The sequence below is a fragment of the Anabrus simplex genome, chromosome 1 (genome assembly GCF_040414725.1).
Source record: "Anabrus simplex isolate iqAnaSimp1 chromosome 1, ASM4041472v1, whole genome shotgun sequence".
Lineage (NCBI taxonomy): Eukaryota > Metazoa > Arthropoda > Insecta > Orthoptera > Tettigoniidae > Anabrus > Anabrus simplex.
Window position 1 is genome coordinate 902339713 of NC_090265.1, and position 12143 is coordinate 902351855.

At 37.8% G+C, this 12143-nt stretch overlaps 1 protein-coding gene across 5 annotated transcripts in view; it reads right to left on the reverse strand.

Moving 5' to 3' along the window:
- Positions 1 to 12143, reverse strand: part of Rfx (regulatory transcription factor Rfx) — a 560573-nt gene that overhangs the window by 206986 nt on the left and 341444 nt on the right. The gene's annotated exons all lie outside the window — the stretch shown is intronic.

Here is a 12143-nt window from a genome sequence, read left to right on the forward strand (position 1 = left end):
AAGAAGGGGGAAGAAAAGGGATCTATTAAAAACTGAGGTAGATGAATCATTTATGAAGGATCCAGAAAACCAGAAAATGTGAGGAATATAACTAAGTAGCTGATGTACCCGTCCTTCACTACAGAATTCTACACTGTATACAGAATTCTAGGTTAGGTAGTGTACACGTTGTGAGGAAGCTCTTAACGTTGCCCCAGAAACGCGACGGGGAAGTCACCAAACCTCTTTTCTCATATGAGGACTGGGTTAGGGAATTTTCATCATAATGGCAAGCCCGCTTGCCTACTGTTAGCCACAATCAGGTTGGGGACTTTTCATTATAATGGCAGACACTCTCTCACTACCTGCCTTTTTACATCCTCAAAAAGACTGTCTTAGTGGTTTTCCGAACTGAGATCAACATAGGTCAACACAATGACATCAGTAGGAATGGTGCGATTAAAAGCAATGCTTTCATATTAAATACTCGATCAAATGAAAAACCACACATAATCTCACTTTTAAGGAGAAGTACTATGCTGCCGATCTAACAGTCCAAAGTTCCAGAGCTGGAATGACCAGGCCGCAGACAGCCGTGAACCGTGAACACTTCGTTTTTTCGGGGGGATGGGGGGGTCAAATAGTGGAGAGTCCCAGAGCAAAAACTATGCCCTTTTACTAATCTGTTTCCTAGGAGTACCCGATGAGTCGGAAAATCTCAATTCACTACACTGGTGGGGCAAAAAAAAACCAATCTGACGTGAAGCCAAACTATTCCTCCAAGCCAGGGGAAAATGCCCCGCCCCCACTTCGCTGCTAATTTGGAATAAAATGAATGTAGAATTTTATAAAAGTGAAGAAGGAGAAAAAGAAGAAGCTTTTCTTAATCAACGGCTCTCTTCAGGGTTGAATTTTGAGTTAGTGAATTGTGGTGTTATAATTTGAAATAGGCCGAAATTATACTACTACTACTACTACTACTACTACTACTACTACGTCAGCCTCTGCCTTAAGTGTGCACACCTGCTCATTCCAGAGTAGGGATCGAATAGCTGGAATACTATGATGAACCAGTGTGTTACGTACCAGCAGTATCAGAAAATGTATAAACCTAAGGAATGGCATGCTAGAGAAGAAAGCTATCAAACTCCCCAGCTATTTGCCACCAATATTCAGTCGGCTGTTATACTCGGTACACAGCAGTAATCCCATCTATCGGAGCTGAGTAGAAGCACATCACAACAAACAATGGTCAATGTAACATTATAACTGATAAATGTTATGCGCTTTTGATATTGTAGGCCTTCACATTAACACGGATACTGTCGCATGGGAGATAACACATGAGGAAGCAGGATATCCATGACGTACCATTGTGCCATCAGATTTCCCTCAATCACTACCAGCCATGTTCTGTAGTCATACCCAATGATTCCCCACACCATGACACCAGGAGTACTCCCGCTGTGCCTGTCTAAAATATTGGAAGAATGGGACCTCTCCACAGGTCACTGCCAAAATTGCAGACAATGGTCATCTGGGGTAATGCAGAACCACTTTCATCGCTGAACACAATGTGACACCATTCGCCATTCATCAGCAGTCCATGCTTCCCGGTCACGGCACCACTCCAAAAACAGTTGTTTGTGTTGTAGTGTTAATGGCAGCCTACACATGGGACAGTAATTCCCTAGTCCGGCTGCTGCTAGTCTCCGACCAATGGTCCAGGATGACACAGAATGTTGCACACAATCCATTATTATTTGTTCTCAGATGGCAGGCGCAGATGCGAAGTGGTTATGATTTGCTTGGTACGCAATATGGCGATCCTCCCTTGTTGTGGTCAGACGTGGTCGACCAGAACCTCAACGACGTGTATGCCTGCCCTCACGTACCCATGCAGTCCAACATCAGGCCACTGTCAAATCCAAATGCCCCACAAAACTGGATACTGCACGACTCGACCAGCTGGCCAAATAACACTGTCTCACACACAAGCACACAACATCTCCGTGTCCTGCACAGTGATCACTCAACATCTGCTGCGGTTCATGCCCCTTATATGCCCTACCAGGCCTGGTAACAACACTAAACACGAACAACACTAACGCAATCTGGTGGCCGCTCCACCTATCACAGAGAATTGCAACTCTAATCATTTACATACCCACTGATGGTGTGTATGTGTACAAAGTTACACATGAAATAAAGTAAAATTTACTTCATGGAAATATGGAAATATGGATCATTATGAAGTTTATATAATACGAAGTTACATTGACATCCAACCATTTCTTCAGGGTGCTTCAATTTTTTTGTCAGGAAATGTATTATTGCCTACCTATATTTTCAAATAAATATATTTTAGTCAATCAATCAATCAATATTGATCTGCATTTAGGGCAGTCGCCCAGGTGGCAGATTCCCTATCTGTTGCTTTCCTAGCCTTTTCCTAAATGATTTCAAAGAAATTGGAAATTTATTGAACGTCTCCCTTGGTAAGTTATTCCAATCCCTAACTCCCCTTCCTATAAATGAATATTTGCCCCAGTTTTTCCTCTTGAATTCCAACTTTATCTTCCTATTGTGATCTTTCCTACTTTTATAAACGCCACTCAAACTTATTCGTCAACTAATGTCATTCCACGCCATCTCTCCGCTGACAGCTTGAAACATACCACTTAGTCGAGCAGTTTTTCTTCTTTCTCTCAATTCTTCCCAACCCAAACTTTGCAACATTTTAGTAACACTACTCTTTTGTCGGAAATCACCCAGAACAAATCGAGCTGCTTTCCTTTGGATTTTTTCCAGTTCTTGAATCAGGTAATACTGGTGAGGGTCCCATACACTGGAACCATACTCTAGTTGGGGTCTTACCAGATACTTATATGCCCTCTCCTTTACATCCTTACTACAACCCCTGAACACCCTCATAACCATGTGCAGAGATCTGTACCCTTTATTTACAATCCCATTTATGTGATTACCCCAATGAAGATCTTTCCTTATATTAACACCTAGATACTTACAATGATCCCCAAAAGGAACTTTCACCCCATCAACGTTGTACCGTTTTCATCGTCTTGATAGCGGAATAAAGGTTGTCATACGACATTAAAAGTTTGCCATGCACGGTAATGAGATCGCGAAGATTACGTAATTGGGCCATACATCTGAAAAGAACGCATATATTAAGTGAAATAGGCCGTGATTTCAGAATATGTATATAATACGAACGGCCGTGATAAAAATAATAGAAGGTTTTTAAAATTGTTAAAAAAGAAGTAGTTGAACAATTAAAAAAATTGTTACGCAAAACTACGTAAATTTATCCACGAGAAAAAAATAATCCTCGCATAAAGAAGAAGGGAGATATTGCAGTTATTACGGGCTGAAGAATCTGCACAGCGAAGAAATATTTGAACCATACCTATATTTGATCAAATATCGTGACGGAAAATCAGCGCAAGTTGAAAAAATATCCGAACAGTAGTCGGAGTATAGACCGAAGGCCATTACGAGAAATCAAGACCTCGTCTTACAAAAAGAATGGCGGCAGAAGCAGCTAGGACAGATAAGAAGAACGGAAGAGAGGCAGAAGAAAAGAAGAAAGGTGGAAATTGGAATAATTCACCTTGAAATTTTGCAAATGCAGAACGAATTAGATATGAACCAGAACAACGTACAAGACCAAGAAGGAAGACACTTATTTAAGACTGAACAGATAACAATGAAGAGAATCATGAGAGAGCTTAAAACTTTAGCAGAAACAAATCAAGTACATCACCATGGAGGAGGTAAACCGAATCCAAAGGTGAAAATAAAAGCAGAACAGGCAAGAACGAATGTCAGACGGACAAGGAAATTTCCGAAGGAAAGGAAGAACGAAGTGGATTATAGGGATAAGAGAAAAGGAACCAGAGAAAAGAAGAGATGGGAAGGAGCGATCAAAGGTCGACATATCAATGCAGATATAGAGGAAGCCGAGAGTCTAGAATTTCAGCAGGATAAAAGAAAAGATAAAGAAGAGCAGAAATTGAATACGAAAAACCAAACTTGTCAATTATAAAGAAGATCAAGAATAGAATACTAACTAAAAATCCAAAACATATGATACGAATGAACGAAGTCAGGCCGATGAAAAGCTACATCAGTTTAGAACAACAAAAATTGAAATAAATATACTGCGAGCAGCATATTTATTTGTCTATGGCAGGAGGATAAATGTACCGTTTTCATCGTCCTGATAACGGAATAAAGGTTGTCATACGACATTAAAAGTTTGCCATGCACGGTAATGAGATCGCGAAGATTACGTAATTGGGCCATACATCTGAAAAGAACGCATATATTAAGTGAAATAGGCTGTGATTTCAGAATATGCATATAATACGAACGTATAAAATCAAGGAGGCCATGCACGTGACGACAAAGATGTTTATTTGGCGAATTAAGTATGTCTAGATCACGGAGTGAGACTGAAAGTTATAAAGGATCCATGCAGCCGTGATAAAAATAATAGAAGGTTTTTAAAATTGATAAAAAAGAAGAGGTAGTTGAACAATAAAAAAAATCTGTTACGCAAAACTACGTAAATTTATCCACGAGAAAAAAATAATCCTCGCATAAAGAAGAAGGAAGATATTGCAGTTATTACGGGCTGAAGAATCTGCACAGCGAAGAAATATTTGAATCATACCTATATTTGAACAAATATCGTGACAGAAAATCAGCGCAAGTTGAAAAAATATCCGAACAGTAGTCGAAGTATAGACCGAAGGCCGTTACGAGAAATCAAGACAAATTTAACGCATTATAGGTTGATTAGCTGGATATAAGAAAAAATTTTAAAGCTAATTTGATGATTTTTACCTGTTAAAATTTGTCACAAGGAGATAACATTGAATTACTGTCTTAATAACCTGAATCAGAGATATAAACTAGATTCTCATTCTCAAGAGTATGGACGTGAAATTTATTGCCATTTTGGAAATGTTTCTTTCACATATGACTGACAGCTACAACATGAGAGGCTAAATCGGAGATGGAGCCGACTTTCCGACGTAGACCGCCCAGCTGTTTCTACTATCCCAGGTTCCAAAACTACAACCCCATGGTGACGTAACGGATGTTGGAGACGATCTACGCAGTCCTAAAATGACAACATCGAAGCCAAAGCCAGTCATCTAACGTCAGCGATCGCAAGCTAAGTTGCAAAGAATTACTTTATTATCTTGAAATTAATGTGCAGTAGATGTAGTATTCATATATTTGTAGTGAACATTGGTATGTTGTTTTTACGTAGTTCTTCGTGATAAAATCTCAGTCGATGCCATCTTTGCAATGAGATTGTCCTTGTTGATTTATTAATATGGGAGTAGGTATTTCTTCCAGAGTTTTCAATCAATGTCATAATATAGGAATGTTTATAATTGAACAAGGAGAGATTTAGAGTGTGATTTTCAACCATTAAGGAATTGAAGCAACGTATACAAAGAGACGTATCCCAGATTTAATATTTTTAAAGAAGATAGTTGATTTCTGAGTAACTAATATTTGGTTGCTGTTACGACGCGATGGCATGTGAGTAAATATTAACTTGTTTAGTTTATATATGTGTTTCATTTTCAGGATAACGTGTTTATGTGTATTATATATGAAATGTAACCCAAAAGTGTACCGTTGCAGTACTTTAATGATATGTTAAGATGATTTGCCGCCTTGTTGGAAATGATAAATGTTTACGTAGGGAAGTTATGATTTGAGTGGCATGTTGATATGGATTTACGAATAATTATTCGCTGAGATATATTTGTGGGAATGAATAATGATATATTATAGTAATTAATATTGGTAAATGGAGAGATAGATATGCTTATGGATAATTTTGGCGGTAAATACGGAGTATTACTGGCCAATGGTGAGTTTGACATATGCGGCAAGATATTAATATGGTAATGCGAGATATATTGGGTTAGTGGTACACGAATACAATGAAATACATCGTAGATTTCGTATGCGGGTTACCGTAAACTGTCTTCATATTAAATATCCAAATAAGAAATAAAAGAAGGGAAACTTGTTGTCTTCATAGAGAATACATCAACGTTATACTGAATATTATTTGAAGTTTGGTGTCGAGAATATATTTAATTCATAGAACAATTTCATATTTTAAATCTCTACCACAATTAAATAAAATAGGTTACCAAATGCATTCCTACGGAATTTTTGATATTTGATTGGATATTGGTGAAACCATAAATCATGTTAGGAATAATTTCTATTTGAACTACGATTATAATTATTCTTTACATGATACCTACATTTAATTTTAAGATGTTATTTGAATATTTTAACCAAATGACATGGTCAAGGTGACCAATATTTCTCATTTAATGAACGATATATATTTGAAATAACCATTTTGAGCTGATATATATTTGGAACTTACTTGCGATTGCTAACGTTATAACATCGGAGGAAACGCGTGGTTTAATGACAGAATATCAATTTGATAATGATGAAAATAAGCATTTTTTTAAAAAAAAGAAAGAAACAAGAACTGATGGACTCAGATTATGCATATTTATTATGGAGTTTAATAAGGCTTAGGGACTTAGATTTATTTTTTTAACCCAAAAATGTTATACTACGTTTTCAACAGATAGAATATGTACTTTCGATTTATATAATTAAGAGAATTTATCCTTTATTTTTATGATGCGCATAACTGATGCAAGACGAATAGTTGAGTCAGATCGAAGATAGATTAAAATTAAAAATTTTTTTTATAGAGAGGAGGAAGATAATTGATGTCGATAAATATTATCAGATTTTCTTTTATGATTCTAGAATCATGAAATAAATTATAGATTTTCCAATTTAGGTGTTATTATTTTAGGAGATAGGCTAATATCATTATGATATAAATGATTTTGAATTAATTCATTTTATAAAAAATACTTTATTTATTTTCTTTTCTTTTCTTCGAATAACCATTTTGAGCTGATATATATTTGGAACTTACTTGCGATTGCTAACGTTATAACATCGGAGGAAACACGTGATTTGATGACAGAATATCAATTTGATAATGATGAAAATAAGCATTGGAAAACTTGATATTGATTCTGGAGGACGAATGGTATCGATGGTAATTTATTAAAAAGCAAATATGGTGTCCCAGTTGACCTCACGTAAAAATAGTTCGGTTCACATAAGCAATTTAATTATCCCTGAGAAGTGTCGCGTGGCAATTTAAGGATTATCATATCAATAAACGTGATAAGAAAAATGAAGATTACGATATCGCTTAAATTTTTATGATGCAGTAACTGTTTATACAATGAATATTAGAAGCGAGCATAGCTACCGACACTTAGCATCATTTTTATTAAATGCATTGATCCATTTAATGATCTGTAGAAGTGATGGATGGTTGAGGGGAAAATAGCCGGAGCATTTGATAGGTCGCCCAATATGGTGCAAGAAAGAAACCCCCTCAGGATGGTGCAACTTAGTAATTAAAACTGAAAGGACTTTTCCTATTTGTGAAACTCACAACCTGACTTTTAACCCTGTTTATCAACATACCATTGCCTGCTGTCCATCTCACAACATTTTCGAGGTCACGTTGCAGTTGCTCACAATCTTGTAACTTATTTATCACTCTATAGAGAATAACATCATCCGCAAAAGGCCTTACCTCCGATTCCACTCCTTTACCCATATCATTTATATATATAAGAAAACATAAAGGTCCGTTAATACTGCCTTGAGGAATTCCCCTCTTAATTATTATAGGGTCAGATAAAGCTTCACCTACTCTAATTCTCTGAGATCTATTTTCTAGAAATATAGCAACCCATTCAGTCACTCTTTTGTCTAGTCCAATTGCACTCATTTTTGCCAGTAGTCTCCCATGATCCACCCTATATGCTTTAGACAAGTCAATCGCGATACAGTCCATTTGACCTCCTGAATCCAAGATATCTGCTATATCTTGCTGAAATCCTACAAGTTGAGCTTCAGTGGAATAACCTTTCCTAAAACCGAATTGCCTTCTATCCAACCAGTTATTAATTTCACTAAAATGTCTAATATAATGAGAAAAAATGCCTTCCCAAAGCTTACATACAATGCATGTCAAACTTACTGACCTGTAATTTTCAGCTTTATGTCTATCACCCTTTCCTTTATACACAGGGGCTACTATAGCAACTCTCCATTCATCTGGTATAGCTTCTCCGACCAAACAATAATCAAATAAGTACTTCAGATATGGTACTACATTCCAACCCATTGTCTTTAGTATATCCCCAGAAATCTGATCAATTTCAGCCGCTTTTCTAGTTTTCAACTTTTGTATCTTATTGCAAATGTCATGGTTATCATATGTAAATTTTATTACTTCTTTGGCCTTAGTCTCTTCCTCTATCTCGACATTATCCTTGTAACCAACAATCTTTACATACTGCTGACTGAATACTTCTGCCTTTTGAAGATCCTCACATACACACTCCCCTTGTTCATTAATTGTTCCTGGAATGTCCTTCTTGGAACCTGTTTCTGCCTTAAAATACCTATACATACCCTTCCATTTTTCACTAAAATTTGTATGACTGCCAATTATGCTTGCCATCTTTGCTAGATTCAATTTTCTAGTAAGTTGCTTCAATTTCACCTTACTTCCACAGCCATTTCTAACTCTATTTTTTTCCATTCTGCACCTCTTTCTTAGTCTCTTTATTTCTCTATTATAATAAGGTGGGTCTTTACCATTCCTTACCACCCTTAAAGGTACAAACCTGTTTTCGCATTCCTCAACAATTTCTTCAAACCCATCCCAGAGTCTGTTTACATTTTTCTCTACCGTTTTCCACCGATCATAGTTAATATTTAGAAACTGCCTCATGCCTACTTTATCAGCCATATGGTACTGTCTAATAGTCCTACTTTTAAGACCTTCCTTTCTATCACATTTATTTTTAACTACCACAAAAACAGCTTCATGATCACTAATACCATCTATTACTTCAGTTTCCCTATAGAGCTCATCTGGTTTTATCAGCACCACATCCAGGATATTTTTCCCTCTGGTTGGTTCCATCACTTTCTGAATCAGCTGTCCTTCCCATCTTATTTGCCATTTGTTGGTGTGATTGACTAAGTATTCTACTGTGATGCACAGAAAGCCAGTCCCTGCAAGTACAGATATCTCAACTTCGAACCTATCCAAAAAAAAATTGTAATACACTACAGATACAAATCCAAATCCCCACAAATCAGAGTAGTTCTTTCCTTAGATAGGGTAGATAGGGATTAGTATTTTGCCATAGACACACTGCGGAAATGTCAATGCCAATCTTCCAAGAAAAATGCATTTGTATAACCATTCACACTAAATGAAGGAAGAAGGCTGCACGCTCATTCGTTCACAACTAGTTCAAAGATGTAGTTATACTACTGCAAAAATTTTTGATGCATTTCTAAAAACAAGTTGCAGATGTAAGTTTCTAAAAATAGCAGAAAACTCGACCACTACAAAAGATCTGAACAAGAACTACGAGTCTAATACAAGGGCTGGTACTTCAACAGTGGCAGCTATTTTATTACAAATTATACAAAAGTACACCCCTGTGAAAGTCCTACACTCAATCGATGTAGTTACCAACATTGTGTAGAACTCATTGCCAGCGATGCATAAATTGTAGTATACTTGTTGCAGCACTTGTTCTTTGGATGGTGCAAATGGAGCTGTCTACCACCTGAAGAACCTTGGGAACCATTTGGAAATGCATGCCACGAAGGGATTTCTTCATCTTCAAAATCAAATCACAGCTGCTTAAGTTCAAGGAATATGCGGGATAGTACAGCACTTCTCAGCCCCTTTGAACAATTAACTGAGCCCCTGCTTGCACCATATGTGCCATAATCCGTCACAGTCTTATACTAGAATCAACATCTTCTCACTGCTGAGATTCTGCGAACTACTGATTTTGGTGGGGACCCATCCTGACACCACTTGTTCCATTGACATTTCATTCTTGGCTTATACAGCTGGGCACCTGATTCATCCTGTGTAATGACATGGCATAGGAAAGCCTCCCTCATGCTCATGGTGGTCCAAGAGGGTTTGCACAGCAACATATTTTCATTTTTACAAATACATCATATGGTGTGGATCTCATTGTGATACAAATTTTTCTCATGCCCAGGCAGTCATACAGGATATAAAGCACAGTCTTTATTCCTATCTCTCAAGCTAACTCAAAAATTGTCTGGTTCGTATCTGTTGCCAACAGCCTCTTCACTGACACCAGGGCATCCCAACCAAGGCACGTTGACCATTTACTGGCATTTGTCATTAAAGGTTTTTTACCCACCATGCTACTGTTCTATAAGGCGACAATGTGGGGTTTTTTTTTTTTTTGCTAGTTGCTTTACGTCGCACCGACACAGATAGGTCTTATGGCGACGATGGGACAGGGAAGGCCTAGGAATGGGAAGGAAGCAGCCGTGGCCTTAATTAAGGTATAGTCCCAGCATTTGCCTGGTGTGAAAATGGGAAACCACGGAAAACCATCTTCAGCGCTGGCGACAGTGGGGTTCAAACCCACTATCTCCCGGATGCGAGCTCACAGCTGCGCGCTCCTAACCACGCAGCCAACTCGCCCCGGTCTTGATAATACAGCTTCACTGTTTGGCTGTAAGCATATTCTATCTTAATCTAACTGCAGTCTTCTTCTTTCGAGAACATTATGCATACTCATCTTTAGATGGCCAGTTCACAGGTGACAGATACTCTTCTTCGCAGCACAGTATATGCGTTGACTGGGAGTACAGTACCAGTAGCAGACTGATTAAGAATGATGACAAAATTGTACAGAACAGATATACTCAATGTATTTTTTCATTTCTTTCTTTCTTTCTTTCTTTCTTTCTTTCTTTGGACATAAATGTCTTAAGAGTTGGGGGTTATCCAAAAATTTGTGTAACAAAATAGGTATGTGATGCTATGTTATCTAGCAACAGTACCTTTAGCACACACCATTGATCTGTATAAAGAGAGCTGCACAGTAGGGATGGGACAAGTGGTTACTTTCCAGTATCATGTTCCTGTGTATCCATTACGCTGTAGTATTAGGTTGGAGTATTAGGATATAAAAGTAACATAATGCAAGTTGCACCGAGCTCGATAGCTGCAGTCGCTTAAGTGCGGCCAGTATCCAGTATTCGGGAGATAGTAGGTTCGAACCCCACTGTCGGCAGCCATGAAAATGGTTTTCCGTGGTTTCCCATTTTCACATCAGGCAAATGTTGGGGCTGTACCTTAATTAAGGCCACGGCCGCTTCCTTCCCATTCCTAGCCCTTTCCTGTCCCATCGTCGCCGTAAGACCTATTTGTGTCAGTGTGACGTAAAACAACTGGCAAAAAAAAAAAATATACAAGTTGCAGGTCAACTTTTGGAAGGAACATTCCTTATACCTGCTGTCTCTTGCAGCCCCTAACCGCACCTTAGTAGGTATTTATGAATAGAAATACTATATCTACATCTCACTTTCTTCTCTCCCACTGTCCCTTTCACTAGCTCGTCACTCACATTATTAACTCATCATCATCATCATCATCATCATCATCTAAAGGCTGTGCCTTGTTGCTGCAACCATTGATCTCTTGGCATCCCATCATCTCAACTACCTCTTCAATGATCTTCTTCCGTGGTTTCTACTAACACCTGTTTTTTAATGTTTTAATGTAAATTATGAGATTAATTTAATGCTACTTTTACCTAAGCTACATGTAAAACAGCTGATGATGATTGCTAAGCAATCGAAACATGTTCTGTGATTATTAATAAATAGCCCAAGGCTAAATAAAAAAGAGAAAGTATCGATTAAGTGGAACCTATTTTCATTTCTAGATTGTCATAAACACGTCAACTGCCACCTGAATGAGTCATGAGAAAATAGCCCTACCAGGCAAGACATGAGCAGAGTTTAATCCAGTACTTTTTTATTTGTTTTTTACATTGCACCGACACAGGCCGATCTTATGGTGACAATGGGATAGGATAGGACTGGACTAGGTTGGAATCAACCGTGGCCTTAACTGAGCAACAGTCCCAGCATTTGCTTGATGTGAAAATGGGAAACCACCG